The sequence below is a fragment of the Podarcis erhardii genome (assembly GCF_964252035.2).
Source record: "Podarcis erhardii genome assembly, chromosome: 4".
Taxonomy (NCBI): Eukaryota; Metazoa; Chordata; class Lepidosauria; order Squamata; family Lacertidae; genus Podarcis; species Podarcis erhardii.
In genome coordinates, this window is record NC_138508.1 from 97,441,571 (window position 1) to 97,447,570 (window position 6,000).

At 43.1% G+C, this 6,000-nt stretch overlaps 1 long non-coding RNA gene across 1 annotated transcript; it reads right to left on the reverse strand.

The window, feature by feature from the left end:
* Nucleotides 1-2,124: 2,124 nt before the first annotated feature.
* LOC309339934 lies at nucleotides 2,125-6,000 on the reverse strand. The gene is made up of 3 exons (XR_014155673.1): nucleotides 4,942-6,000; nucleotides 3,405-4,667; nucleotides 2,125-2,561 (listed from the first exon to the last, which is right to left on the reverse strand). It is a non-coding gene; the product is annotated as an uncharacterized lncRNA (long non-coding RNA).

A 6,000-nucleotide genomic window follows, 5' to 3' on the forward strand; every position in this document is an offset into this window, starting at 1 on the left:
GTCACGTTATCCCACCATGATAGGACTGGACAGAATATGTTTAAATAGCAGTGCGGGGCAGCCCTTTGGCTTCAAGGCACCTGAGGCAGAAAATCTAAAGATGTCACTTCGAAAAGCTATTGAATAAGCAGGCACAGCCACCAGGAAATGCTTCAGCTCAAGTTAAAATGAATGGGGGCTGTGCAAGAGCCAAGATATTTCTCCTCATCTCCGCCATGCTGTCTCCACTTTTAGCTTAACCTAATCTTGGACTGCAAGAGTATGGGAGGTTATGTACATTTCTCCGCCAAAAGCCTTTTTCTTTTTTTAATCCGACCAGACAATAAGTAGGGGGTGGCTTAACAGAAAGGTTCCTTTTTTAAACTTGTGAAACCCACCGCAGTTCCAAAAACCAGCATTTCTTCAGTTAGTTCTGTTATTTGCCAGGTTGCACAGTTGCACCACCAAAGCTTCCCCATTTATTTTTTACTTCTTCAAAACAAATGCTGATCATGAAAACCCAAGAGTCTGACAAGCTGGGGTCCTTCCTGTTCCAAAAATCTCTCGCCTCCCCCCCTTTTGCAGCAATTATCTGAGTCAAAACAGAAAGTCCATGAATGTTCTCCCCCCTTTAAAAGCTATATACAGTATGCAACTATCCAGAGTCCAAACTGTTCCTATTTTCTGATGCCTGTCCCCTCTAAATTTTCTATATGCTGTTTAAAATCCAATATTTCCCCCAGCGGCTTAACAACATCTAAAACTATGAAGAACCATATAAAATATAAAGCAACTGCAACCACAACAGCAAGATCTTTCAATTCTTTCTACAGCATTCATCCCTTTCAGTGTTAGGAAAGCAATTCAACCACCTCACTGAAAGCAATCCTGAATTATTATTTTTAAAAAAGTTTTTTGAGCTGACCTAAATGATAGCAAGGAGAAGGCTAATTCTTTACCAATTGTATACCACTGAAAAGGTCCTGCCTCTTACAATTGTCAGCCAATCCTTCATCATTTATAAAGCACTGTACACAGATGGGGAGATATCCCTGACTACAAAAGGACACTCTGAGAGCACTCCCAGATTGTCACAATTTTGGGGTGGGATTCAATCACATGATGACACTTTCGCCTTGCCCCATAGCTGATGGGGAGGTTTTGCGCAACAAACCTGCTTCCCCAATAGACCAGACTTTTTCTGATGTGGAAAATGTAGGACAATGCTTGACACAATGATATCTCCTCTTCTTCTTCTTTGGCGACCACTTGTAGCCGAGTAAGATTGCCTTCCATAAACACAGTTTTAACAGTGAGTACGTAAATGACTGTGGAGGCCAATTCTGGATCCATACGTCCTTCCACAGTGGAGACATAGGTTTCCGGGCAGAAGTTGATTACGGTGATGGTTTGCCAAACATGACTTCCTCTTAGCACGTTTCTCCCTTTGTCCTGAGCATCTTCAAAGTCCATGACACCTTTGGTAAAAGCTGTTCTCCAATTGGAGCACTCCCAGGCCAGTGTTTTCCCAATTGTCGGTGTTTATACTACATTTTTAAAAGATTTGCCTTGAGAGAGTCTTTCAACCTCTTTTGTTGACCACCGGCATTATGCTTTCCATTTTTAAGTTCAGAATAGAGTAGTTGCTTTGGAAGAGGAAGACGATAATCAGGCATCTGCACAACATGACCAGTCCAACGAAATTGATGTTGAAGAATCATTGCTTTGACACTGGTGATCTTTGCTTCTTCCAGTACACTGGCATTAGTTTGCCTGTCTTCCCAAGTGATGTGTAGAAATTTTTGGAGACACATGTTGATGGAAATTTTCCAATAGACCAGATTTTTTTCTGACATAGAGAATGTAGGATAATGCTTGCTTTGACACAATGGTATCTAATCTCCCTGCAAACAAATCAGGTTGTATGTTCAATAAACAGATAATCTGGAAGGACCCCCTGTCACTATTTGCCTAACTATGCATTGGGAAGTAGCCCTTCGAGTTTGTACCTCTCCTTCCATAATTCAGGTGAATGAGAAGATGAGCCTGTTGGGTTGAAGAAAGATAGGAATCCTCTTCATCTTTAATCCAGCCGCCACATTTCTTGCCCCAGTGTCATGTTCTGTTATTGTAAGAGTCATAATAGGGGATTTTTTACATTTTTATTTCTCGGGTTTAACACCAATTACTCATCTCATTTCAAGGACAGGGATTTTCTATTAAGATGCAGAAAGAAAACTGCTGTTGAAAAAGTAATGTGGCGCATCAAACCAGCCTTTTCTGAACATCACGGCACTCCTCTGGCGCTGGGAATGTAGTTTTCTTCCTACAGACACATTGCAGACTTGAAAGCCCTTCCCTCTAAACCTAGTTTGTAAAAGTCCAGCCTGGTTTTGCAGCCACAAATGTCTTCACAACCAAATGAACACGATCGTATTTATTACGCCGGTCTTTTTACCATCCTGGACTGTAAGGAGTTAATCTGCGCTCTGCTCTGTGCCAAAGTGAAAGAAGGTGAAGAAGCAAATTGTTCTATTTTCTAATCCCAATGCTGGCCTCTCTGCATGTTTTTCCCATTTCAGCTGAAAAAGAAGACACCTGTTAGTTCTGTAAATATCATCAGCCATCTAAGATTAGAGCTCCAGAAGCTCCCCCCCCCCCCCCGTAAGTGCATGATAAATATTTTGCTTCAAAATCATTTCAAGTGCACTTACAGGTGCTTGGTATTGATTAGAGTAATTTGAAGCAGCATAGCTAAACTCAACCCATCACCACCACCAATGTGCATTTCTGTTTACTCTGTATCCAATTCACTCCCACCGCCAGTTAGAGAAGCGCTGTACACACAACATTAGCCACTTATCCTGTATCTCTCCTGCCTTTTCTTATGAAATCCTGCCTTTTGATATGTCCCCCTCCCCCAAACCAGCTTTGATCTGAATTGAAAGAAACAACGACCTAGCTATGTTTTAAGTCGATAATGTATACAAAGCCATCAAAGTAGAATGAGCCAAATCGAACTGTCTATAAACAATGAATCATGGGTGTAGCCAGGATATTTTTTTGGGTGGGGGGAGCTAGGACTGAGCTACCTGGGACGTGATTGATCAGTTTGCAGAAGCCACGCCTATTGCTCAGGCAGGTTGCCTAAATGCACCATGCCATCATTCAAGTGACCTCAGCGAGCATTTCAGTTTCAAATATTATGATTATTTCTACTTTTAGTTAAGTCTTTTTATTTATTTACTTGATTTGGGGGGCACCTGCCCCCCTGCCCCCCCGCCCTCTGGCTACATCCATGTAATGAATACCACCAGGGGGGAAGTGGTGATGTGGCGTTTGCCCGTTTGTTTGAAAATGTCTGTACAGGGAGGAGAGGAAGAGTTAAAATGTATACCAATAGGAAAGCCGGAGGCAGAGTCTACCTGTTTATAAAACGGCTTAGCCCAAGGTTAGGGTGTGGGTAGTTGGTTGGTTTCAGTGGGTTGGTTGGTTGGTTGGGAAAGGCAGTTGGAAAAGCAGTTGGCCGGCAGTTGGAAATAGAGAGACAGTTAGTGCAGTTGGTTCTTGTGTGAGGGTGTTAACCCTTGCCCTCCTAGTAAGTGTATATTGGGTATGTGGCAGGCAGGCCTATCAAGGGGAGGTAGAAGAGATAAAGACAGAATAAAATAAGACTAAGAAGGTCAAGAGTAACAACGTTTGGAATGCAGCTATAAGTTTGTGTCTGCAATAAACTACACTCTTCTTTGTTAACTTGAGAATCTGACTGAGACTAAGTTATTTATTTGGGAGGACCTGGTTGGTGGCAGCGGATTAATGGTGTATGGGTCAATAGTCCGTGAGACGACCGGGGGCTCCGTACGAATGCCACAGGTGCCAATCTATCCAAACCCGCAAGCAGTATCTGGAGCCACAACTCTTGGCACCCCCAACTTTTATCAGTGCATCTCTTAACATTTCATGTGTTTCCTAGTCTGACTATGTAATATTGCTCCTCTTCTTCTTTAGACAGGCTTGCTGATGATGCAGGCTACTTTTCTGTTTCTGATGATGGAGGGTCTATCCAGTGGTAACTGGTTGACAGTGGGTCACTGGCTGACAATGGGTCAAAACAATTGTATTTGACTCCTAGTGGGCCTTACCTAATTTTAATCATGGGGTAACCTTTCACCGACAAAGAGAATAAATTGTGCCCCCCCCAAGGCATGCATGTATGTGAGTCCATGTTTTAAAGTGACCTCTCTGTTTGAAACCTGTCTGCCGCACCCGGCCTGAGAGGCTAGGGTCCACAAGTGTGAACTCCTCTACCTAGATAGGGATGTCTTGATTATGGCGCTTGATCTTCAGCCATGAATGGCTTGGGTTATTCTCTGACATAGATCATGTATGCAGCACCTGTGGGTCTCCAGATGTTGTTAGACCACAGTTCCTCTCACCTCTCACCTTTGGAGTCAAACAATATTTGGTTTCTCATCTCTGCTGTAAGATTTTCAAGCCTAGGCAGGGGCGTAGTGTAGGTTGGCAGTGCCCAGGGCCACAGTGGTGAGGAGTGAAATGGATGTGGTATGCAGCCTAACAGTGTCCGTGTCAACCAGAGATCGCAGCTGCAAAGATAAGAAAAGAAAAGTCATTCTGTTTTCACTTCCTGGTTCACATTTTCAATGGAGCTCAGCAATGGAAGTGCACAGCTGTACAGTGGTACCTCGGGTTAAGTACTTAATTTGTTCTGGAGTACTTAATTTTTGTTCCGTTCTTAACCTGAAACTGTTCTTAACCTGAAGCACCACTTTAGCTAATGGGGCCTCCTGCTGCTGCTGTGCCGCTGGAGCACGATTTCTGTTCTCATCCTGAAGCAAAGTTCTTAACCAGAAGCACTATTTCTGGGTTAGTGGAGTCTGTAACCTGAAGCGAATGTAACCTGAAGCGTCTGTAACCCGAGGTACCACTGTACTGAGGCAGCACTGGGTGTTGAAATTCTGCACCCCTAACCATTTTGCATGCTATGCCACTGAACCTAGGGAATGTGCATCTTAAAGAGCAGGAGGGATTGAGGCTGAAGTCGTCTCGGCTTGTTGGATGCACATGGCACGATAACTGAACGAGGGTGCCCCAAACTCCTGAATGTTATCTTTTCTCGTTTTTTCATTCAGAGAGGGAAGAGGAGTCAGAAACAGCAATTGCAGTTTGCTTTTGTGTTAGCAACTTAAGATTCACGCCACTAGGGGCTCCCCTTTCCTTGTAAGAAAAACCCAACAGCTTCCAAAACAAAGGGATTTAGGATGGGAGGGGCAGTAATCTTAAATCTGCAATGGGTGATACTTGAGCACAAACAAGGAGGGGAGCATTGTGTTTGTGGGTAGGGTTTGTGGGGCCATGAAAGAAACTGATGGCATTAAAAAAGAAAACAATTGTGCATAGGAGACATGTGTCAGAATGTTGCATTTATCTTGCCCCTGAAACCTGTTGGAAGAAATAATGCTAAAATAAAATAAAAGTGTGTGTGGAGAACTATACTCCACACTTACAAATGGATTGATTGCATTTATGGTTATGTTTTTAGTTTTATATTTAATTGATTGTATGTGGCCTAGGGTGTTTGTAACAAGGCACCTAATAAATGTTAATAAATAACTATATATTGTCCTTCTTTGCTGAGAGTGATCGCGAAGGGATATTTGTGTGTTGGGATGTGTGTGTGAGGTGGGGTGGGCTAATGACATTCAGCCTTTTCAAGTCTATGAAAAGAAATGGCAGGCAATACTTGGCTGTTTGCTTTCAGGTATTTGTTATTCATTCCGAAATGGCAAGCTGGAAGTTCACAGCAGTGTTTGTATGAAGCTCCAAGCTGTCCGCTCGCACCATAAATAGGTTCTCCCATCAGGGGAGAGAGGGAGGCATCTATTTCCAGTGAAACCACTTAGTTCCAGAGGCAGCATCTCTAAATGCTGCATCTCGCTCTACTTAATAGTCTCTTACGTCAATAGAAATGACAGCAAAAGATGACAAAGAGATTAAGACTGT